This window comes from Aethalodelphis obliquidens, unplaced genomic scaffold (assembly GCF_003676395.1).
Source record: "Aethalodelphis obliquidens isolate GAN/ISIS:26980383/991018 unplaced genomic scaffold, ASM367639v1 scaffold14, whole genome shotgun sequence".
Taxonomy (NCBI): Eukaryota; Metazoa; Chordata; class Mammalia; order Artiodactyla; family Delphinidae; genus Aethalodelphis; species Aethalodelphis obliquidens.
The window spans coordinates 3075722-3102050 of NW_020837958.1; the positions used below are offsets into that span (position 1 = coordinate 3075722).

Here is a 26329-nt window from a genome sequence, read left to right on the forward strand (position 1 = left end):
TCAATTAACACATATTTTGTATGTTATATTATTATATACTGTATTCTCACAATAAAGTAAGCTAGAGAAAAGAAAACATTATTGGGCTTACCTGGTAGTGCAGTGGTTAAGAATCTGCCTGCCAATGCAGGGGACACAGGTTCAAGCCCTGGTCCGGGAAAATCCCATGTGCCACGGAGCAACTAAGCCCACGCACCACAACTACTGAGCCCGTGTGCCACAACTACTGAAGCCCACGCTCCCAGAGCCCATGCTCTACAATGAGAGAAGCCACCCCAATGAGAAGCCCACGCACTGCAATAAAGAGTAGCCCTTGCTCGCTGCAACTAGAGAAAGCCCTCGTGCAGCAATGAAGACCCAATGCAGCCAAAAATAACATAAAATTAAATAAAATTTAAAACTTTGAAAAAAATAACGCTATTTAAAATAGTAGCACAAAACATGAAATATATAGATAAATTTAATAAAATGTGTAAGATCTGTATATTAAACACTATAAAGTATTGCTGAGAGACATTAAAGAAGACCTAAGAAAAAATTTACTGTGTTCATGGATTGGAAGAGTCAATATTGCAAAGATAACAATTCTCCCCAAATTGATCTACAGATTCTTCATATCTCAATCAAATTCTTTTTTTTTGTAGTGAATTAATAACTTTATTTTAGGTAGAATTAATTCTTTACAGTTTTGAATCTGAACCTGGAACACAATACAGTATGCCTCTTCTTTCATTCAGATCTCCTAATACTTCCTTCCTTAGGTTATTTCTAGAGAATAATCCCCAAACAAAATCTGACCAAACCGAAATTGACAAAAAAAATATCAATCGTAATATCACAATAAGCCACAGCCGAAAATCAATCACAAACTTAGAAATGCTTTTCAATGGATATGTCAATCAAATTCTTGTTAGGCTTTCTTTTGTGTGTAGAAATTGACATTTATTCTAAAAGTTATATGGAAATTCAAGGGACCTCTAATGACCAAAACAATCGTGAAAATGCAAAAGTTGAAGGGCATACACTACCTTTCTATAAAGGTAAAGTAATCAAGACTAACATTCAACAAATAGATCAATGGAACAAAACAGAGAATCCAGAAATACACCCACACTTATGTAATCAACTGATTTCTTTTACAAAGGAACCAAAACAATTAAGTGGGAAAGGTGAAGTCTTTCAAAGAGTGGTGCTGGAACAAACAGCTAGCTATCCATATGGAAAAAAACAAAACAAAACCCTGACCTCAACTTCAAACCACACACAAAAATTAGTTCAAGATGGATTATATACCTAAGCATAAAAGCTAAATTTCTAATGCTTTTAGAAGAAAATGTAGAGTAATACTGTTACAAACTTAGTGTAGGCAAAGATTTTTTTAGAGCAGACCCAGAAGCCTAACCATAAAAGAAAAAATCGATTTTTAAAACTTCTGCTCAATAAAAGACTCCACTAAGGAAATAAATAAACAAGCCAAAGAATGGGAGAGAGATCTGCAATACACATATCTCACTTGCATCCAGAGTATATAAAGAACTGCTGCTCAATGATTAAAATAAACAACCCACTAAAAATTGGGCAAGGGACTTCCCTGGTGGTCCAGTGGTTAGGACTTCACTTTACAATGCAGGGGATACGGGTTCTATCCCTGGTTGGGGAGCTAAGGTCCCACATGCCTCGTGGCCAAAAACCCAAAACATAAAACAGAAGTAATATTGTAATAAATTCAATAAAGACTTTAAAAATTGTCCACATCAAAAAATAATTTTTTAAAAATTTTAAAAAATTAAAAATGGGCAAAAGATCTGAAGAGGCATTTCACAGAGGAAATAGTCAATAAGCAGTAAAAAAGTGTTCAACATCATTAGTCATCAGGAAAATTCAAATTAAAACTACAAGATACTAGAAAGGTTACTTTATACCCATTAGAAAAGCTAAACTTAAAAAGACTATGCTTGCTGCAGAAGCACATGTATAAAAATTGGCACAACACAGAGATTAGCATGGCCCCTGTGCAAGGATGACACACAAATTTGTGAAGCAGTCCATATTTTAAAAAATAACATTATTGTGGTAATTATTTCACAACATACACATATATCAAATCATCACATAGTACACCTTAAACCTACACAATGTTATATGTCAATTATATCTCAAAGTTGGAGGAAAAAAGAAGATTGACAACACCAAATGTTAGCAAGGATGTGTAACAACTGGAATTTTCAGATATTGCTGATAGAAGTGTAAAACAGTACAACCAATTTGGAAAACAATTTGTCAGCAATTTCACCCTTAGATATTTACCCAAGGGAAATAAAAACATATATCCACAAAACTCAGCCTCCTTTTTTGTTTTTTAAATTTATTTATTTAATTTACTTATTTTTGGCTGTGTTGGGTCTTCCTTGCTGCTCGCGGGCTTTCTCTAGTTGGGGCGAGCGGGGTCTACTATTTGTTGTGGTGCAAGGGCTTATTATGGTGGCTTCTCTTGTTGCAGAGCTCAGGCTCCAGGTGTGCGGGCTTTAGTAGGTGTGGCGGGTGAGCTCAGTAGTTGTGGCTCATGGGCTCAGAGCGCAGGCTCAGTGGTTGTGGCACACAGGCTTAGTTGCTCCGCGGTATGTGGGGTCTTCCCGGACCAGGGCTTGAACCTGTGTCCCCTGCATTGGCAGGTGGATTCTTAACCACTGTGCCACCAGGGAAGCCCAACCTCCTTTCATGATTAAAATCTCTGAACAATTTGGATACAGAAGGAATGCACCTCAACAAAATAAAGGCTGTATATGACAAGTTCACTGTTAACAAGATATTCAGTGGTGAAAGGGTGAAAGCTCTCCCTCTAAGATCAGGAACAAGACAAGGGTGCCGATTCTCACCACCTCTATTAAACATAGTACTGGAAGTTTTAGCCACAGCAATTAGCCAAGAAAAAGAAATAAAAAGCATCAGAATCAGAAAGGAAGAAGTAAAACTGTCTCTGTTTGCAGATGATATGATCTTACATATAGAAAATTCTAAAAACTACAATCCAATCCAAAAAACTGTTAGAACTAATAACTTAATCCAGTAAGGTTGCAGGACACAAAATCAACATACAAAAATCAGTTGCATTTTTATACACTAACAATAAACTCTGAAAAAGAAATAAAGAAAATAATCCCATTCACAATAGCATCAAAAACAATAAAATACTTAGGAATAAACTTATTCAAGAAGGTGAAAGATCTGTACATTGAAAACTGCAAGACTTTGATGAAAGAAATTGAAGACACAAACAAAGGCAAAGATATCTGTGTTCACCAACTGCAAGAATCAATAATGTTAAAATGCTCATACTACCCAAAGCCAACATAGATTCAATGTAATCCCTTTAAAAATTCAAATGGCATTTTTCACAGAAATAGAAAAAAAAAGGGATCTTAAAATTCATATGAAACCACAATAGGCCCTGAAGAGCTAAGGCAATCCTGAAAAGAAAGAACAAAGCAGGAGGCATCACACATTCTGATTTCAAACTATATTACAAAGCTAAAGTAATCAAAACAGTATGGTACTGGCATAAAAACAGACAGAGCAACAGTACAAACTCGAGAGCCCAGAAAAAAACCCATACATATATGATCAACTAATATTTGACAAGATAGCCAAGAAAGAATAGTCTCTTCAATAAATGATTCTGGGAAAACTGGATACTCACATGCAAAATAATGAAATTGGACCTCTATCTTACACCATGCACAAAAATAACTTGAAATGGGTTAAAGACTAATGTAAGACTGAAATTATAAAACTCCTAAAAGAAAGCATAAGGGAAAAGCTCTTTGACACTGGTCTTGGCAACAAGTTTTTGGATATATGACACCAAAATCACAAGCAACAAAAGCAAAAAATAGACTACATCAAACTAAAAAGCTTCTCCACAGCAAAAGAAAGAATTAATAAAATGAAAATGCAACCTACAGAATGGGAGAAAATATTTGCAAATCATGTATCTGATAAAGAGTTAATATTCAATATATATGGGGAGCTCATACAACTCAATAGCAGAAACCCAAATAATCCAATTAAAAAACAGGCAAAGGACCTAGATAGACATTTTTCCAAAGAAGACACATAGATGGCCAACAGACAGATGAAAAGATGTGCAACATCACTAATCATTTGAGAAATGCAAGTAAAAACCACAATCACACCTGTACCACAATCACACCTGTACCACCTGAGGTGGTAAAAACCACCTCACACCTGTCAGAATGGCTATCATCAAAAAGACAACAAAAATGTGGAGAAAAGGGAACCCTTGTGCACTATTGGTGGTTTTGTATATTGGTGCAGCCACTGTGGAAAACAGTATGGAGTTTCCTCAAAAAAAAATAGAACTACCACATGATTCATCAATTTCACTTCTGGGTATTTACCCAAAGAAAACAAAAACACTATTTCAAAAACATATATGCACACCAATGTTCACTGCAGCATTCTTTACAATATCCAAGATATGGAAGCAACCTAAGTGTCTATTGTTAGATGAATGGATAAAGAAGATGTGGTGTAGATATATAATGGAATATTAGCCACAAAAAAGAAATCTTGCCATTTGCAACAACATTGATAATCTAGGGGGAATTATGCTAAGTGAAATAAGTCAGACAAAGACAAAGTGAGATCTACATGATCTCACTTATATGTGGAATCTACAAAAAAAGAAAGAAAACCAAACAAGCAAACAAAACAAAATGAAAACAGTCTCAATAGACACAGAGAACAAATGGGTCACTGCCAGGAAGGTGGGGGGACAAAATAGGTGAAGTGGGTTAAGAGGTACAAACCTCCAGTTATAAAATAAACAAGCCACAAGGATGTAACATACAGCATAAGGAATATGGTCAATAATACTGTAACAACTTTGTATGGGATCAGATGGATATTAGACTTACAATGGTGATTACATCATAATGTATGCAAATGACAAATCACTATGTAGTACTCCTGAAACTAACATAACACTGTATGTCAACTATATTAAAAAAAAAAAAAAAGACAAGTGGTGGCAAGAATCTGGAGAAATGGTAACCCTCATACATTACTGGTGGGAATGTAAAATGGTGCAGCCATTTTGGCAGGCAGGCAGGTAGGCAGGCAGTTCCTCAAAAAGTTGAACATAGAATTATCGTATGATCCAGCATTCCACTACTAGGTATATACCCAAGAGAAGTGAAAGCATATGTTCACACAAAAATTTCTACACAAATGTTTGTAGCAGTATTACTCATAAGAGCCAAAAAAGTAGAAACAACCCAAATGTCTGTCAGTGGATGAGTAGATAAATAGCCATTGAATATCCATACAATGAAATATTATTTGGCCATAAAAAAGAAATATGGTATGGATATGATACATTCTACAACATGGATGAACCTTGAAAACATTATTCTAAGTGAAAGAAACCAGACAAAGAAGCTCACATATTGTATGGCTCCATCTACATGAAATGTCCAGAATAGGCAAATCCACAGAGACAGAAAGTAGACTAGTGGTTGCCTAGGGCTGGAAGTGGGTGGGTGAATAGTGGAAAGAGTAGGGGTAAGTATTTAGTAATTAGAGTTACTGCTGAGTACTTTTTTTGTGTGTGTGGGGGCAGAGAGTGGGTGATAAAAATGTTCTAAAAACGATTGTGGTGGGAATTCCCTGGTGGTCCAGGGGTTAGGGCTCCGTGCTTCCACTGCAGGGGGCACAGGTTCGATCCCTGGTGGGGGAACTAAGATCCCGCATGCCATTTGGTGCGGCCATAAATAAACAAATACAAATTATTTTTAGAAATCTAATCCTTTAAAAAAATAGAGTGAAGTAAGTCAGAAAGAGAAAAACAAATATTGTATATTAATGCATATGTGTGGAACCTAGAAAAATGGTACAGATGAATCAGTTTGCAGGGCAGAAATAGACACACAGACATAGAGAACAAACGTGGACACCAAGGGGGAAAGTGGCAGGGGATGGGGGTGGTGGTGGGATGAACTGAGCAATTGGGATTGACATATATACACTAATATGTATAAAATGGATAACTAATAAGAACTTGCTGTATATAAAAATAAAATTAAAAAAATAAAATAAAATTGATTGTGGTAATAGTTGCACAACTCTGTGAATATACTAAAAACCACTGAATTGCATGCTTTAAGTAAGTGAACTGTATGTCATGTGAATTATATCTCAATCAAGCTACTGTTAAAAAAGTATTTTTAAGAACAGTTTATACAATCTTTTGCTTCAATTTTCTGTTCGTTTCCTTCATTCAGTTTTCTACTAAGTTTTTATTATTTTTATTATTGTTTTAGGAACTCCATATGTAAGGAAATTAGCCCTTCACCTGTGATATTCGTTGCAAATATTTGTCCTTGTTTGTTGTTAATCTTTTATCCTTATTTATAGGATTTTTTTGTCACGCAGATTTTTCATCCTTTTTACCTAATGAAATGTATCAATCTTTTCTTTTATGGCTTTGATGTTCTCAGTCATATTAAGAAAGGCTTTGCTTTCTGTTGAACTATAAAAACACTTTCTTGTGGTTTCTTTGAGTATGTTTATGGTTTCATTTGTTTTACACTGAAATTTTTGATCCATCTGGAATTTATTTTCATGTAAGGTGTGAGGAAGGAATCCCTTTATTTTTAAAAGATGGCTACCAGTTATGCTCATTGATTTAAAAGGCCCTCCCTCCCCCAACGCAGGTTAACTCCATTTTCATATTTGGGTCAATTTCTAGGCTTCTCATTCTGGTCCATTGATTTTTACTTATCTATTCATGTTCCTGTAATGAATGTTTGTATAGCATGGTGATGAAGAGCATGTACACTGGAGCCAGAGTACCTGAGTTTAAATTCAACCTCTGCCACTTATTAACTCTGTGAGCTTGAGCAAGTTAATCTCAATGAGCTGGTGTGAAGATTAAATGAATTATTATAGTGAAAGTGCTTAAAACAGTACCTGGCACAGAGTAAGTGTTTTGTTTTAGTAATTATTAGTAGAATTATTATAGCCTTATAATAATTTCTAATATCTGGAAGAGCTACTACTCTATTATTTTTCTTTTTTTTTGAATTGTATTTTATTTTTTTATACAGCAGGTTCTTGTCATCAGTTTTATACACATCAGTGTATACATGTCAATCCCAATAGCCCAATTCATCACACCACCCCCCGGCCCAGCCCCCCGTCACTTTCCCCCCTTGGTGCCCATACGTTTGTTCTCTATATCTCTGTCTCAATTTCTGCCCTGCAAACCTGTTCATCTGTACCATTTTTCTAGGTTCCACATATATGCGTTAATATATGATATTTGTTTTCCTCTTTCTGACTTCCTTCACTTTGTATGACAGTCTCTAGATCCATCCACGTCTCAACAAATGACCAGTTTCATTCCTTTTTATGGCTGAGTAATATTCCATTGTATATATGTCCCACATCTTCTTTACCCATTCGTCTGTCGATGGGCATTTAGGATGCTTCCATGACCTGGCTATTGTAAACAGTGCTTCAATGAACACTGGGGTGCATGTGTTTTTTTTTTTTTTTAACATCTTTATTGGAGCATAATTGCTTAACAATGGTGTGTTAGTTTCTGCTTTATAACAAAGTGAATCAGTTATACATATACATATGTTCCCATATCTCCTCCCTCTTGCGTCTCCCTCCCTCCCACCGTCCCTCTACCACACCTCTAGGTGGTCACATAGCACTGAGCTGATCTCCCTGTGCTATGTGGCTGCTTCCCACTAGCTATCTATTTTATGTTTGGTAGTGTATATATGTCCATGCCACTCTCTCACTTTGTCACAGCTTACCCTTCCCCCTCCCCATATCCTCAAGTCCATTCTCTAGTAGGTCTGTGTCTTTATTCCCATCTTGCCCCTAGGTTCTTCATGAACCTTTTTTTTTTTCTTAGATTCCATATATATGTGTTAGCATAAGGTATTTGTTTTTCTCTTTCTGATTTACTTCACTCTGTATGACAGACTCTAGGTCCATCCACCTCACTGCAAATAACTCAATTTCGTTTCTTTTTATGGCTGAGTAATACTCCATTGTATATATGTGCCACATCTTCTTTATCCATTCATCTGTTGATGGACACTTAGGTTGCTTCCATGTCCTGGCTATTGTAAATAGAGCTGCAATGAACATTTTGGTACATAACTCTTTTTCAATTATGGTTTTCTCAGGGTATATGCCCAGCAGTGGGTTTGCTGGGTCATATGGTAGTTCTATTTTCAGTTTTTTAAGGAATCTCCATACTGTTCTCCATAGTGGTTGTATCAATTTACATTCCCACCAACAGTGCAAGAGGGTTCCCTTTTCTCCACACCCTCTCCAGCATTTACTGTTTCTAGATTTTTTGATGATGGCCATTTTGACCGGTGTGAAATGATATCTCATTGTAGTTTTGACTTGCATTTCTCTAATGATTAATGATGTTGAGCATTCTTTCATGTGTTTGTTGGCCATCTGTATATCTTCTTTGGAGAAATGTCTATTTAGGTCTTCTGCCCATTTTTGGATTGGGTTGTTTGTTTTTTTGATATGGAGCTGCATGAGCTGCTTGTAAATTTTGGAGATTAATCCTTTGTCAGTTGCTTCATTAGCAAATATTTTCTCCTATTCTGAGGGCTGTCTTTTCATCTTGTTTATGGTTTCCTTTGCTGTTCAAAAGCTTTTAAGTTTCATTAGGTCCCATTTGTTTATTTTTGTTTTTATTTCCATTTCTCTAGGAGGTGGGTCAAAAAGCATCTTGCTGTGATTTATATCATAGAGTGTTCTGCCTATGTTTTCCTCTAAGAGTCTGATAGTGTCTGGCCTTAGGTTTAGGTCTTTAATCCATTATGAGTTTATTTTTGTGTATGGTGTTAGGGAGTGTTCTAATTTCATACTTTTACGTGTAGCTGTCCAGTTTTCCCAGCACCACTTACTGAAGAGGCTGTCTTTTCTCCACTGTATATTCTTGCCTCCTTTATCAAAGATAAGGTGACCATATGTGCGTGTGTTTATCTCTGGGCTTTCTATCTTGTTCCATTGATCTATGTTTCTGTTTTTGTGCCAGTACCATATTGTCTTGATTACTGTAACTTTGTAGTATAGTCTGAAGTCATGGAGTCTGATTCCTCCAGCTCCGTTTTTTTCCCTCAAGACTGCTTTGGCTATTCAGGGTCTTTTGTGTCTTCATACAAATTTTAAGATTTTTTGTTCTAGTTCTATAAAAAATGCCACTGGTAATTTGATAGGGATTCCATTGAATATGTAGATTGCTTTGGGTAGTATAGTCATTTTCACAATGTTGATTCTTCCAATCCAAGAACATAGTATATCTCTCCATCTGTTGGTATCATCTTTAATTTCTTTCATCAGTGTCTTATAGTTTTCTGCATACAGGTCTTTTGTCTACCTAGGTATGTTTATTCCTAGGTATTTTATTCTTTTTGTTGCAGTGGTAAATGGGAGTGTTTCCTTAGTTTCTCTTTCAGATTTTTCATCATTAGTGTATAGGAATGCAAGAGATTTCTGTGCATTAATTTTGTATCTTGCAACTTTACCAAATTCACTGATTAGCTCTAGTAGTTTTCTGGTAGCATCTTTAGGATTCTCTATGTATAGTATCATGTCATCTGCCAACAGTGACAGTTTTACTTCTTCTTTTCCAATTTGTATCCCTTTTATTTCTTTTTCTTCTCTGATTGCCGTGGCCAGGATTTCCAAAAGTATGTTGAATAATAGTGGTGAGATATAATAGTGGTTGTCTTGTTCCTGATCTTAGAGGAAATGTTTTTAGTTTTTCAACATTGAGAATGATGTTTGCTGTGGGTTTGTTGTATATGGCCTTTATTATGTTGAGGTAGCTTCCCTCTATGCCCACTTTCTGGAGAGTTTTTTTTTCTTTTCTTGCGGTACGCGGGCCTCTCACTGTTGTGGGCTCTCCCGTTGCGGAGCACAGGCTCCGGACGCGCAGGCTCAGCGGCCACGGCTCACGGGCCCAGCCGCTCCGCGGCATGTGGGATCTTCCCGGACCAGGGCACAAACCCGTGTCCCCTGTATCGGCAGGCAGACTCTCAATCACTGCGCCACCAGGGAAGCCCAACTGCAGTTTTTTTTTTTTTTTTATCATAAATGGGTGTTGAATTTTGTCAAAAGCTTTTACTGCATCTATTGAGATGATCATATGGTTTTTATTCTTCAATTTGTTAATATGGTGTATCACATTGATTGATCTGTGTATATTGAAGAATCCTTGCATCCCTGGGATAAATCTCACTTGATCATGTGTATGATCCTTTTAATGTGTTGTTGGATTCTCTTTGCTAGTATTTTGTTGAGGATTTTTGCATCTATATTCATCAGTGATATTGGTCTGTAATTTTCTTTTTTTGTAGTATCTTTGCCTGGTTTTGGTATCAGGGTGATGGTGGAGTTTGGGAGTGCTTCTTCCTCCGCAACTTTTTGGAAGAGTTTGAGAAGAATGGGTGTTAGGTCTTCTCTAAATATTTGATAGAACTCACCTGTAAAGCCATCTGGTCCTGGACTTTTGTTTTTTGGAAGATTTTTAATCACAGTTTCAATTTCATTACTTCTGATTGGTCTGTTCATATTTTCTATTTCTTCCTGGTTCAGTCTTGGAAGGTTATACCTTTCTAAGAATTTGTCTGTTTCTTCCAGGTTGTCCATTTTATTGTCGTAGAGTTGCTTGTAGTAGTCTCTTAGGATGCTTTGTATTTCTGTGGTGTCTGTTGTAACTTCTCCTGTTTTATTTCTAATTTTATTGATTTGAGTCCTCTCTCTCTTTTTCTTGATGAGTCTGGCTAATGGTTTATTAATTTGGTTTATCTTCTCAGAGAAACAGCTCTTAGTTTTATTTATCTTTGTTATTGTTTTCTTTGTTTCTATTTCATTTATTTCTGCTCTGATCGTTATGATTTCTATCCTTCTGCTAACTTTCGGTTTTGTTTGTTCTTCTTTCTCTAGTTCCTTTAGGTGTAAGGTTAGATTGTTTATTTGAGATTTTTCTTGTTTCTTGAGGTAGGCTTGTATAGCTACAAACTTCCCTCTTAGAACTGCTTTTGCTGCATCCCATAGGTTTTCATTGCCATTTGTCTCTAGGCATTTTTTAACTTCCTCTTTGATTTCTTCAGTGATCTCTTGGTTATTTAGTAACGTATTGTTTAGTCTGCATGTGTTTGTGTTTTTTACGTTTTTTCCCCTGTAATTCATTTCAAATCTCATAGCATTGTGGTCAGAAAAGATGCCTGATATTATTTCATTTTCTTAAATTTGCTGAGGCTTGATTTGTGACCCAAGATGTGATCTATCCTGGAGAATGTTCCGTGAGCACTTGAGAAGAAAGTGTAATCTGTTTTGGGTTGGAATGTCCTATAAATATCAATTAAATCTATCTGGTCTATTGTGTCATTTAAAGCTTCTGTTTCCTTATTTATTTTCATTTTGGATGATCTGTCCATTGGTGTAAGTGAGGTGTTAAAGTCCCCCACTATTATTGTGTTACTGTCGATTTCCTCTTTTACAGCTGTTAGCAGTTGCCTTATGTATTGAGGTGCTCCTATGTTGGGTGTGTATATATTTATAATTGTTATATCTTCTTCTTGGATTGATCCCTTGATCATTATGTAGTGTCCTTCCTTGTCTCTTGTAACATTCTTTATTTTCAAGTCTATTTTGTTTGATATGAGAATTGCTGCTCTAGCTTTCTTTTGATTTCCTTTTGCATGGAATATCTTTTTCCATCCCCTCACTTTCAGTCTGTATGTGTCTCTAGGTCTGAAGTGGGTCTCTTGTAGACAGCATATATATGGGTCTTGTTTTTGTATCCATTCAGCAAGCCTGTGTCTTTTGGTTGGAGCATTTAATCCATTCACGTTTAAGGTAATGATCGATATGTATGTTCCTATGACCATTTTCTTAATTGTTTTGTGTTTCTTTTTGTAGGTCCTTTTCTTCTCTTGTGTTTCCTGCCTAGAGAAGTTCCTTTATCATTTGTTGTAGAGCTGGTTTGGTGGTGCTGAATTCTCTTAGCTTTTGCTTGTCTGTAAAGCTTTTGATTTCTCCATCGAATCTGAGTGAGATCCTTGCCGGGTAGAGTAATCTTGGTTGTAGGTTCTTCCCTTTTAGTACTTTAAGTATATTATGCCACTCTCTTCTGGCTTGTAGAGTTTCTGCTGAGCAATCAGCTATTAACCTTATTGGAGTTCCCTTGTATGTTATTTGTTGTTTTTCCCTTGCTGCTTTCAATAATTTTTCTTTGTCTTTAGTTTTTGCCAATTTAATTACTATGCATCTTGGTGTGTTTCTCCTTGGGTTTATCCTGTATGGGACTCTCTGTGCTTCCTGGACTTGGGTGGCTATTTCCTTTCCCATGTTAGGGAAGTTTTTGACTATAATCTCTTCAAATATTTTCTTGGGTCCTTTCTCTCTCTCTTCTCCTTCTGGGACGCCTATAATGCAAATGTTATTGCGTTTAGTGTTGTCCCAGAGGTCTCTTAGGCTGTCTTCATTTCTTTCATTCTTTTTTCTTTATTCTGTTCCACAGCAGTGAATTCCACCATTCTGTCTTCCAGGTCACTTATCCGTTCTTCTGCCTCAGTTATTCTGCTATTGATTCCTTCTAATGTAGTTTTCATTTCAGTTATTGTAGTGTTCATGTCTGTTTGTTTGTTCTTTAATTCTTCTAGGTCTTTGTTAAACATTTCTTGCATCTTCTCGATCTTTGCCTCCATTCTTTTTCTGAAGTCCTGGATCATCTTCACTATCATTATTCTGAATTCTTTTTCTGGAAGGTTGCCTATATCCACTTCATTTAGTTGTTTTTCTGGGGTTTTATCTTGTTCCTTCATCTGGTACATAGCCCTCTGCCTTTTCATCTTGTCTATCTTTCTGTGAATGTGGTTTTTGTTCCACAGGCTGCAGGATTGTCGTTCTTCTTTCTTCTGCTGTCTGCCCTCAGGTGGATGAGGCTATCTAAGAGGCTTGTGCAAGCTTCCTGATGGGAGGGACTGGTGGTGGGTAGAGCTGGCTGTTGTTCTGGTGGGCAGAGCTCAGTAAAACTTTAATCCGCTTGTGTGCTGATGCATGGGGCTGGGTTCCCTCCCTGTTGGTTGTTTGGCCTGAGGCAACCCAGCATTGGAGCCTACCTGGGCTCTTTGGTGCGGCTAATGGCAGACTCTGGGAGGGCTCACGCCAAGGAGTACTTCCCAGAACTTCTGCTGTCAGTGTCCTTGTCCCCATGGTGAGCCACAGCCACCGCCCGCCTCTGCAGGAGACCCTCCAACACTAGCAGGTGGGTCTGGTTCAGTCTCCTATGGGGTCACTGCTCCTTCCCCTGGGTCCCGATGCACACACTACTTTGTGTGTGCCCTCCAAGAGTGGAGTCTCTGTTTATCCCAGTCCTGTCAGAGTCCTGTAATCAAATCCTGCTGCACTTCAAAGTCTGATTCTCTAGGAATTCCTCTTTCCATTGCCGGCCCCCCAGGTTTAGAAGCTTGACGTGGGGCTCAGAACCTTCACTCCAGTGGGTGGACTTCTGTGGTATAAGTGTTCTCCAGCTTGTGAGTCACCCACCCAGCAGTTATGGGATTTGATTTTATTGTGATTGCGCCCCTCCTACTGTCTCATTGTGGCTTCGCCTCTGTCTTTGGCTGTGGGGTATCTTTTTTTTTTTTTTTTTAGCAGTACACAGGCCTCTCACTCATTGTGGCCTCTCCCATTGCGGAGTACAGGCTCCGGACGCGCAGGCTCAGCGGCCATGGCTCATGGGCCAAGCCGCTCCGCAGCATGTGGGATCTTTCCAGACCGGGGCACGAACCTGCATCCCCTGCATCGACAGGCGGACTCTCAACCACTGTGCCACCAGGGAAGCCCTGGGGTATCTTTTTTGGTGAGTTCTAGTGTCTTCCTGTCGATGACTGTTCAGCAGTTAGTTGTGATTCTGGTGTTCTCGCAAGAGGGAGTGAGAGTACGTCCTTCTACTCCACTATCTAGGTTCAGGGCCTCCCTATTATTTCTTTTCTTTCTCAGAATATTCCTGGTTATTCTAGTATATTTAGTTTTTCTGTATAAGCTTTAGAATCAGCACGTCTCACAAAACATAAGCAAACAAAATTAAATCCTTTTGGTATTTTTTCTGAGATCGTGGTAATTATAAATTAAATTAGGGAGCACTGACAGCTTCATAATTTTTAAGTCTTCCTTTCTAAGAACAGACTATGCTTTTCCATATGTCCAAGCCTTCTTTTGAGTTCTTCAGTAGTGTTTTAAGGCTTTCTTCATACAGCTCTTACATATTCTTGTTAGGTTTATTCCTAGGTATTTTATCTTCTTTTGCTATAAAAAGGGACTTTAGTTTTTGTTTGAATAAATAAAGGCTATTATTTTTAAGATTTTTTTTTTATGTGGACCATTTAAAAATTTATTTATTTATTTATTTTTTGGCTGTGTTGGGTCTTTGTTGTGGCATGCGGGATCTTTAGTTGCGGCTTAGTTGCTGGCTTGTGGGACCTAGTTCCCTGACCAGGGATCGAACCCAGGCCCCCTGCATTGGGGGCATGGAGTCTTAGCCACTGGACCACGAGGGAAGTTCCAGCAAGTGTCTCTTTAATGATTAGAAAATCATAGGCAGGAAAAAAAAAAAAAGAATTAATCAAGTATACTGCTTTTTGGCTGAATGTGTCTTGGAACTTATGTCCTGACGTTTGAAATCCCTGTTGCCATGCTGTCATGACTCAGGCCAGTTTTATGATCTACATCAAGAATGCTTTATCTATTTCTTCCATCTGGCTAGGTAGCCTACAGTGTAATCCCACAATGATGTCACTTCTCTTCTGCTCTTCTTTTATCTGAATCCAGATGTTCTCGAACATGGTCCCACCCTCAGATTTGTGTCTAGATATCCATGCAGCTATAGCTCTTCTTGATACCAAACTGCTTTGCTTCTCTTAAGTCTCTTAAGTATATTTCTTTTTTTTTGCCCATGATTCTCCCCACAAGACTTCTGAATGACCCACAGAAGGAAGTATCCCACAAGCAAACCTGCTCTTTGGTATTCCTAAGCATTAACTCTCCTTGAGCAAGCATTTTTCTAAAGTTTTTGAACGCTGGGATGTCTCCTAAGACACTCCAAGAAAACCGTTCTCTAGCCAAGATGATGACTTACACAACTTTTGGAGTCATAGCGCTCTTGGAGGAAGTCCAGAAACCATACTGATTGGCTTTATTACAAATTCATACATTCTAACCTCAACTGGATGCTCTTGGCTACCGGGTAATCCTTTCAGTCATCTCCTTTTAACTTTGTATTGCATTCCTTCCAGCAGCTGCCCCAGACATTTTCCATTCTCAAATTTCCAAACTAACCCTTTGCTCCAACCCCCAACTCTAAGCAGATAACTTAGATCAGCCATCTGATTTTTTAATCCTTCAATTTCCTTCCTCTACACCTTAATATTTCTTAGTGTCTTCACTTATCCTCACCTCTTCCATCCCTCTCTTAAAGAAAGAAATCTTTCCCTTCTCTTACTAAGATTAATCTCTCCATCTGTGCTCTTGAGTCCATGTTCTCTCAGTTTCTCTGGGATCTTGCTCTGTCAATTATCCCCCTTACACTTGCATCTTACCTTCTCCATTAACTTCTTGCTATCTACCCACATATGTTTAAGTGGTCCCTTAATCTAAAAAAACTTTCATAGTCTACTTACCAAAGCCAAATTTCTCAGAAGAGTGTGCTATATTCACTATCTCCTCTTTCTTACCACTCCTTCATTCACTCAGTAGCCCCTTCAGTGTTGCTTCCATCACATCAAAACTGTTCTCTTGAAAGTTACAATCTCCAATCACCATAGATTCAAAAGACATTTTTTTAGTTCTCCACCTGTGACAACTGATACTGTTGCCCATCCTATCCTTGAAACTCTCCTCCTTTGGTTTATGCAATGGCATATTATTCTATTTCTCCTCCTATATTCTGTTTCTTCCCTGACTCTTTTTCCTTCTCTCACCCTTTAAATATAAGCATTCCCCAAAGTTCTGCCCTTATCTCTCTCTCTCACTACACTTTCATCCCTCGGTGATCTCATCCATTCGCATGATTTAAATTCTGACTATATCTCCACTTCCAATCTCTTTATCAGACTTGAATCCCTGCTGGACAAATTCATTTGAAAGGTTCACTGGTTTTTCAAACTCAGTTGGTTCCAAACCAAACTACAGTAGCAACTCTTTTAACCAACTCCACTTGTCTTCTGTTTTTCATTTTTTAATAATATGCTTATGCTGCTATTTCTTGATTTTAAAATTTTACATTATCTTTGGACTCTTAGTTGAAAATGACAGATTATCTTTTTCACCACCTACACACATTTCCCATCCCTCCATCTTTCTAATATAGATACAGTAACAATTTTAGCTTAAAATATTCAGTATTTATATTTTTATACCACATAAACATTATTCACAGCCAAGCCACAAGGTATATTATTATTACATTTTCTTCCTCATACAACATTTTGTTTCTCTTGGAATTACCTCTTTCTTGGTTTGCTTGGAGTTTCTAAGTATTAATCACTATTTCTTCAACTGAAGTATTAATCTCTAATTCTCCAACTGAATGTAATCTAACACAACACTTTTATCAGTTCTATTTTAAAAATTTTCTTGCAGACATTCCTCTTGGATGTTTCTGCTGCTGCAATCTGAACTGCTTGCTATCTAACTCTCCTGCATACATGACTGTCCTGGGACTACCCTTCATTATCATCCTAAGAATTCCTTTTACTTCTCTGTGTTGGATCCCTTTTTCTAGATCCCATAATTTCATCTTTTTAGATTTATTCCCATTTTTGGGTGAAACACATCCTCCAGTAGTTTCATGAGAAAAGCCGCATGGGAGTTAAAATTTATAAGCTCTCGCCTATCTAAAAATCTATATTCTATTCTCATTGTTGATTATTAATTTGGTTTGGTACAGAATTCTAGGTTGGAAATAATTTTACTTTTGTATTCTGAAAGCATTGCTCTATTGCTCTACTGAGTTTTAGCTTCCAGCATTGCTGTTGAGAAGCCCAGTGGCATTCTAATTCCTTTATCTCTTTCTGGAAGTCCAATTTTTTAGACGTTATACTTCTGGACTAGGCCTCTAATTTTTTTGTATTTTTCTTTTATTTTCTATTTCTTTGCCTCTTCTGGGCAATTTCCTCAACTTTACCTTTAGCCCTTCTATTGAATTTTTAATTTATGCTATTATATTTTTAATTCCAAGAACTCCTTCTTGTTCTTTAAAAAAATACACACACACACACACACACACACACACACACACACACACACACACGGCTATATATGGCAGGCTAGTCTTTTTTTTTCTTTTTAATTTTTGGCTGCATTGGGTCTTCGTTGCTGTGCGCGGGCTTTCTCTAGTTGTGGCGAGCGGGGGCTACTCTTCGTTGCAGTGTGCGGGCTTCTAATTGGGGTGGCTTGTCTTGTTGCAGAGCACAGGCTCTAGGCGTGTGGGCTTCAGTAGTTGTGGCACGTGGGCTCAGTAATTGTGGCTTGCAGGCTTTAGAGGGCAGGCTCAGTGGTTGTGGCGTACGGGCTAAGTTGCTCCGCGGCATGTAGGATCTTCCCACACCAGGGCTCGAACCCATTTCCCCTGCATTGGCAGGTGGATTCTTAACCGCTGTGCCACCAGGGAAGCCTGGCAGGCTAGTCTTATTTAATGGATCCAATACCTTCTCTGTTTTCCCTGAGGCTATTAACGACAGCTTTCTTAAAGTTTTCTTTTGCTCCTTGTATTGTTACTGCTTCTTCTGAGTTCCCCCCTCCTCTACCTTGTTTGTTTGGTCTTCGTTTCTGGCTATCACGTTAGAGACTTCTCCAAATGCCTGGTGATCCTTGAATATGTCCACTCATATTTAGAGTGAGATGTAAAAAAGCTGGTTTTCTAAATGGATGGAGCTTGCTGACATTGAGCTCCATTGCAGAATGGAGACCTGGTCATTTTACAGTGGAACTCCTAAATGTCAGATCTGTAGGGACTTTTCCTGGGGCTATTCAAGTTTCTCCAGGAAATTTTGTAGACTTGTGCTTGGGGAGTATCCATTTGGCAGCCAGCATTGTGAGAGCTAAGCAAGGGAAGGGGGGAATGAGGTATCAACATACAGCATGTAGACGTTGGCTTATTTCCTTGTTTTCACGAGGCCATCTCACCTCTGCTCTGAACCTGGTATTCTTGAGTTGAGACTTCCTTCAGTTTAGTTGCTCCAACCTTCTACTGGACGGAGAAGGGAGTGACCTTGATGCTTAATGTGGGGAAGAGGATCTGGGGATCTAACCATTCCTTACAAGGACTTGCAGCAAATCCTGTTTTCAGCTTTCCTCACACTCCCAATTTCAGAGTACCTGACACTTCCAGTTCTTGAACCCTTCTAGATCTCTGTGGCATAAAGAGATACCTTTCTCTTTTGTAAATCAGTCATCAGCTTTCTTTGCTAAATCACTCCCTACTTATCCACCTGTAGTCCACCCTGTAAAATTTAGTTGACACCTACTACTTACTGTCATCTCTTGTTCTCTTTTGGCTTTATACCTTTTTTCCCCCTTTATTATAAATTTAGTGTGTTCTACAGAGAGAGTGCAAATAAATGTGTATTTGACCTGACACTGTCTACCAGTGGTCTATAACTGTTTATTTACATGTCAATTTTCTCTCCAACTAGACTATGAGTTCATTAAGAATAGAACTATTTCCTCCTTATCCTTTTAGTTCCAGCACCTAGAATAATACCTGGCACAGAGGACACACTCAACAAATACTGTTGAATGAATGAATAGATGAATGAATGAGTTCTCTGCTTACTTTTCATCACCTAGCAGCACAGTGCTTTGAACACTGAAAGTACTTAAAAATACATGAATTCAAAAAGGAAAGCTTTATAGTTGACATTTTGTATTTAAAATTTCAAACATTTGGTTCTCTGAAAGACTTGTTTGCATGGTAAGTATAGTTTACATGGCCATAGTATTTAGAGTATATAGCACACATTTCATGTAGTCATGTTAACCAAGTAACTAGTAAAAGCAAATCCTGACTCCATTGTTTGAAAAGCCTCAATCTTAATGTCTTTTTTAAAAATAAACTTTCATTTATTTTGAAATAAACTTTTGGCCTCCATCCTTCATACCCTACTTTTTGATTTTTAATACAAGAAAGTGTAGGAATATATTAATCACAAATTAAAAGCCTATAGAAAAAGTCACTGACTGAATTGAGACATGGATAGAAATGACAGGATTATAGAGCACATGGACTGAAGTCTTCCATTCTCAATACACTAAAATAATGAAATGTTCATGGCAGTCATAGTTTTTATGTCACTTTAGAGTCAGTATTCAGAAAAATTATATTTATTTTTCTAAGATCTGATTTTTAAAATGCTCAAGTATACCAAAATACAATTTGCAATGTATCAAAATAAAGACATGGAATAAACTTGGCAATAAAGCAAATTTCTCTATCACAAATCATATTTGCTTATTACTCTATATAAGCTGGTTTCCTCACTGTCTTTTCAAACACCATTATTATTGCTTCAGTGCTCAAGCTGCCTATAATGTCCTTCTTCCCTCCTCCTAGTCAAATTCTGTCCATCTTTCAAGGTCCAACTTGAGCCTCCTCTTTCCAATGAAAACTTCCACATGACCTCTCCTCTTCCTGGTAGCCTCCAGCACTTCTTTGAACCACTGTATCCTGACACCTGATTACACTCTACACTCTACCACCCTTTAGGTACCTTCCCAACTAGAATGTAAACATACTGGTGGCCAGGTTGCAGCTTTCTTTTCTAATCCTTGTAACTCCTAGTACCATTTTGGGCCCATAGCAGATGGTCAAACAAAATTTTCTTTTTTTCAAAATAAAAATAGCTTTTATTGTGATTATAAAAATGTTACACAGTCATTATAAAAAACTCAAACCATATAAAAAAGTGCGAAAAAAAAGTAAAATCCTAGCACTGAAAGAAAACCACTTATAACATTTAGGTAAACCTCTTTCCAAACATTTTTGTATGCACATAAATACATATAGACATAAAAATATATAATTTTACATAAATGGTATTATACCATCCTGTTGTTCTGCCACTTGAGAAAATAAATGCAGATTTTCAGTGTCTTCCTAAAATTGTATTACTTCCTTGTTCATCATTGCTTCCTGAAGTTAACTTTATTTTAAAAGTAGAAATGCGGGACTTCCCTGGTGGTCCAAAGGCTAAGACTCCGCACTCCCAATGCAGGGGCCCAGGTTCAATCCCTGGTCAGGGAACTAGATCCCACATGCTGCAACTAAAGATCCCACATGCCGCAACTAAGACCAGGTACAGCCAAATAAATACATTTAAAAATAATAAATAAAAGTAGAATCGTGCTTCCAAGGAATTACTGGCCAATTTGCATGACAAATAAGGTTTCGAACACTGGATTATATATTTTTCAGACTACTAATTCTTTTGTCATCAGACCCATTTTGATTATAACATGGTTAAATTCATTTATTTGCTCATGTTTTAAAAGATATTGTTACCTGGTAAACATTTTCGTGGACTACCCATTAATCTTCATATATTTTGTTACACACCTTTAATAAGGTTTCAATTAGCTAAATATATTCTTATATTCCTCCTGCAAGTGACATAGGTGGCGATAAATACTCTCAGGTATCAGTTTTATCTCACTTGTACAGCCTCTTAGCACTAAAATACCTTTAAATGACAGTGGTGATGGCAGAGCCTACTTTGTATAATTTGTTCATCTATCAATACTGGGTTTTTGAGAAATGATAATCTAAAGCTCTAAAGGTCCTTCTTGGTCCTATGTATCTAGAAAAACAGCATCTCCATGCCAGATGAGAACTTCTCGAACTGTTTTTAAAATCAGGGCAAGGGGAAAAGAACAGGGCAGGGAATCCTTGGCAGCAACAGCCGGATTCAAAGAATTCAGTGTGCTGGGAACAACAGTCAACTGGGTGCGACTGCCTGCACCCTTGCACCAAAGCCAGAGAACAAAGATGAAGGGTGAGGAAATTAAGGAGACTCTTAAAGTGACTTCCCAGGAGGAATCTCAGACCAGCCACACCCAGTCCCCTCATCTTAGTAAATAATTCAGCAAAGCTGCAAATGGGTTTAGCTGAGTCCCTGCAGGAACCTCTCCCAGAGTGGGGGATTTCTTCTTCATTGCTCCTACTTGCAACTTCCCAGACCCAAGCTTGCCTGCGGGGGACGTGTGTGCTCTCCCCAAGTCATGGCATGTTTACCTGAAGATGAACAAACAAACAGCAAATAGCTCTTGGAGCATTTTCCCTACTTCCTGGCAGCAGAAGGAGAGCAGCTGTTGTATGGTTAAACTGGGGATTTAAGCTTTTTAATAAAGTTTTTAGTAGAAACCCTACTTTCTGTCTATCTCTGATGGTTAAACTGAAATTTGACTGCTTCTTCCAAGATAGGCCAAACTTACTGGAAATGGAATATGAATAAGCCTGGCCCATCCAATCATCCAGCAGACATTCATTAATTTATTCTTCCAGCATTTACTGAGCACCCACAACAAGCAAAGGTACTGAATGGGGCTTCAGAGATAAACTATGCTGTCTCCCCCCTCAAGGGAACTAACAATGATACCTATCACATGACACAAACAACTGGCATTGATGAAGCAGTCATTATGTGCCAAGATTAATAGGTGCTTTAGTCCATTATCTCATTTAATTTTCACAATGTTGAAGTAGTACACTCTCCATTTTACAGATGAGAAAACTAAGGCCTGGAGAAAGTAACTTAACCATGGTTACACAGCTGTACCCAATTTAAAGTCTTCTCTTTAGTGCTTCACATGGAGCTTGATATTACACATTTACAAGCTGAATGGAGAGGTAGGAGAGACAAAATCGATTTATTCTTGACCCCGTGCGATATCTTAGGAAAGAGATTATATGTTTGCCAATAACTAATATAAATATGATAGAATAAGTGCCATAAGACAGATCACTTATGGAGGTAAGGGAGGGCAAGGAGGGGAGGAAGTGGGAATTACGAGGACTTTTAGAACTGGGTTTACTTGAAGATGGGCAGGAATGTGACAGACATGCAAGAAAGTGCTACACAAATAGAAAAGCAAAAACAAAGGTGTGCTGGGGAAAAGTATAAGGAGTGTTTGGGGGAAAGTGAATGTCTGTGTGTGGTGAGAGTGTAGGCTGTGAGTAGGAAAGCAGTGGTTGGAACAGCTGAGGTTAGATCATGAGTGGCCTAAATGTAAGGTAATGGAACTCATATTTCATAAGCAGGCAATACCAATAGAACCTCTGATGTTCTAAGCAGGGGCGACAAGCCCAAGGCTATGCTTTAGAGAATTATATTTATAAAAGGTCTTGCGGTAGTTCTCAAGCTTCAATGTGCATCACAATCACCTGCAGAGCTTTTAAAATGCATGGGCCCCAGAAAAAGTTCTAGAGCAACAGGAACTCTCATAAACTGCAGTTAAATGTGGAAAATGGTACAATCATTTTGGGAACATATGCTAAAGCTGAATGTACGCATTCCCAACAATTCCACTCCTAAGTACATACTTAACAGAAATCTATACACCAAGAGACATATAAAAGTATGTTTATAGTAACATTGTTTGTACTAGCTTGAAACTGAAAACAACCCAAACACCACCTACCGTAGAATGGATAAACTGTGGTTTATACATAAAATGGAATTCTGCACAACAATAAAAAAGAACAAACTGTAGCTAAACCCAACAACAAATCAGAAATATAATGTTAAGCAAAAGAAGCCAGCCCCTGAGGAGTGCATGCTCTATGATTCTAGCTACATAAAGTTCAAGATCAGGCACATCTAGTTTATGGTGATAAAAGTTAGACTAGTGGTGACCCTAGAGGGGATTCATGACTGGAAGGGGACCTGGGAGAGGCATCTGGGGCGCTGGTAATATTCTCTATCTGGATGGACATTACATGAGTATGTTTATTTTGTAGAAATCCATTAAGCTGTACATTTATTATTTTGCACTTTTCTCTAAATGTTGTACTGCAATAAAACCTTTTTACTTAAAACATTAAAAAAAAAGCATAGGTCCCAACCCATAAGATTCTGATTAAATCGATCTGTGATGGGGCATGGGCATGGGTAGTTTTTAAAAGCTCCCTGAATGAACTTGACGTGCAACCAGGGTTGAAAACTGCTGATGTAGAGTAAGGACTGGAGCAAAAGAAAAAAGTTAAGAAGTTATTCAATACTTCCTACACGAGTGATTTTAAGTGTCACCTGAAATGCTTGTTAAAAAATAAATTCCCGGGGCGGGGGGGGAGTCAAGATGGTGTACTAGGAGGACGCAGAATTCGTGGCTTCTCACAACTAGGGCACCTACCAGGCACTGGTGGGGGACCACGAACACCTAACGGGACGGAAGGAACCCCCAGCAACCAGGGACATGGGGAGTGGGGGGAGTGAGGGGGGAGGAGGAGTGGAGGCAGGACGGGACTGGCGCCCCTGAGCGGTGGCTGGGGGAGGGGAAGGGATCCCATGCCCGAAGGGGGAAATTGGGGGACCACTGGGAGGGCAGAGGATCAGAAGGGAGTGCGGCCAGGTTTCCCTACCCACTTGGGCCCCCAGGAACCTCTTGAGATCCGGGCCTGATCCTCTGCCCACCAAGGCCCTCTCCAGCCGCGCGGGTCCTGAGGGAGTGGGAGGGAGTGAAGGGGGAGCAAAAGTAAAGGCCGGACTTAGGGGACCAGCCTCCCTGAGGGGCGGCTGGGGTAGGGGAGGAGTTCTACACCCAGCAGAACCCACCCACGGTTCGGGGTCTGGCAGCGACACGGGAGACCCCGGGGGGAGATGGTGGGGGAGGGGCACGAAGGAACACAAGGGAACAGGACCGGGGCTTTCCCTGTCCACTTGGGCACTGAGAAGCCTGTTGGGCTCCCTGGCCTAATCCTCTGCCCTCAGAGCCTCCCTCCTGCCATGCAGAGCCAAGCCCCACCCCACACCCTCACTCAGGGCCCTATCTCCAGACTCCGCAACCCCACACTCCCGAGGCCCTCCTTTCCACATGCTGCCGCTCCCCTTCTGCGCAGGTCCTAAGCAGAGGCTCTGCCCACATTTGAACGTCGCCCCGCCTAGGCCCCACCTCACGCTCAAACGTCACCTCCCCACCAGCCTAGGTCCGGCCCCACTGTAAACACCCCGCCCCTGCCTAAGTTCCAATCCGCCCCCATAGCCAGACTTTTTTTTTTTCTTTTCTTTTTTCCTCTTTTAGATTGGGGTTATGTTTTACCTTGTTGATTCATTTATATTTTTATTTCTCCTAATAAATCTTCTATTTTTCTAATTTTATTTTATTCTTTATACTTTGTTAGTGATCTCTCCTTTTGGCTTGTCCCCCCCGCCTTTTTTCTTCTTTTTTTCTGTTGTTGTTTTACTGTACCTTGTTGCAGTTATTTCAATTATAGTTTTAGTTTTCCTAACATTTTTTATCTTTCTAATTTTATTTTGTTTTTTATTATTTGATATTGTACTGCTCCTTTTTTTCTTTCTTCCTTTTTTTTTTTCGGTACGCGGGCCTCTCACTGCCGTGGTCTCTCCCGTTGTGGAGCACAGGCTCCGGAGGCACAGGCTCAGCGGACATGTCTCACGGGCCCAGCCACTCCGTGGCACGTGGGATCCTCCCAGACCGGGGCACGAACCCGTGTCCCCTGCATCAGCAGGCGGACTCTCAACCACTGCACCACCAGGGAAGCCCCCCCCCTTTTTTTTAACTGCACCACAAAGCTTGCAGGATCTTGCTCCCCAGGCCAGAGGTTGGGCCTGAGCTCCTGTGGTGGGAGCTCCGAGTCCAAACTGCTGGACTAACAGAGAACCTCAGACCCCAGGGAATATCAACTGGAGTGAGGCCTCCTGGAGGTCCTCATCTCAGCACCAAGACCCAGCTCTATCCAACTGCCTGTAAACTCCAGTGCTGGACATCTCAAGCCAAACAACCAGTAAGACAGGAATACAGCAACACCCACCAGAAAAAAAAAAAGAAATGACAAAAAAATTTGTTACAGATGAAGGAGCAAGGTAAAAATGTACAAGACCAAATAAATGAAGACGAAATAGGCAACCTACCTGAAAAAGAATTCAGAGTAATGATAGTAAAGATGATCCAAAATCTCAGAAACAAAATGGAGAAAATACAAGAAACGTTTAAAAAGGATCTAGAAGAACTAAAGAGCAAACAAACAGTGATGAACTACACAATTACTGAAATTAAAAATACTATAGAAGGCATCAACAGCAGAATAACTGAGGCAGAAGAACGGGTAAGTGAGCTGGAAGATAAAATTATGGAATTAACTGCCAGGGAGTAGAACAAAGAAAAAAGAAGGAAAAGAATTGAGAAAAGTCTCAGAGACCTCTGGGACAACGTTAAACGCACCAACATTCGAATTATAGAGGTCCCAGAAGAAGAAGAGAAAAACAAAGGGCCTGAGAAAATATTTGAAGAGATTATAGTCGAAAACTTTCCTAACATGGGAAAGGAAATAGTCAATCAAGTCCAGGAAGCACAAAGAGTACCATACAGGATAAACCCAAAGAGAAACACACCGAGACACATATTAATCAAACTATCAAAAATTAAATAAAAAGAAAAAATATTGAAAGCAGCAAGGGAAAAGCAACAAATAACAGACAAGGGAATCCACATAAGGTTAACAGCTGATCTCTCAGTAGAAACTCTGCAAGCCAGAAGGGAGTGGCAGGACATAGTTAAAGTGATGAAAGGGAAAAACCTACAACAAAGATTACTCTACCGAGCAAGGATCCCGAGCAAGGATCTCATTCAGATTCAATGGAGAAATTAAAACCGTCACAGACAAGCAAAAGTTAAGAGAATTCAGCACCAGCAAACCAGCTTTACAACAAATGCTAAAGGAACTTCTCTAGGCAGGAAACACAAAAAAATGAAAAGACCTACAATAACTAACCCAAAACAATTAGGAAAACAGTAATAGGAACATACATATTGATTATAACCTTGAGTGTAAATGGATTAAATGCTTCAACCAAAAGACACAGACTGGGTAACTGGATAAAAAAACAAGACCCATACATATGCCGTCTACAAGAGACCCACTTCAGACCTAGGGACACATACAGACTGAAAGTGAGGGGATGGAAAAAGATATTCCATGCAAACGGAAATCAAAAGAAAGCTGGAGTAGCAATTCTCATATCAG

General features: G+C 38.9%; 1 protein-coding gene and 1 pseudogene across 2 annotated transcripts in view; one reads left to right on the top strand and one right to left on the bottom strand.

The window, feature by feature from the left end:
• The window catches only part of CSTPP1 (centriolar satellite-associated tubulin polyglutamylase complex regulator 1), a 174826-nt gene that overhangs the window by 62139 nt on the left and 86358 nt on the right, over window positions 1–26329 (bottom strand). The gene's annotated exons all lie outside the window — the stretch shown is intronic.
• LOC113625245 (uncharacterized) lies at window positions 1956–2055 on the top strand (annotated as a pseudogene).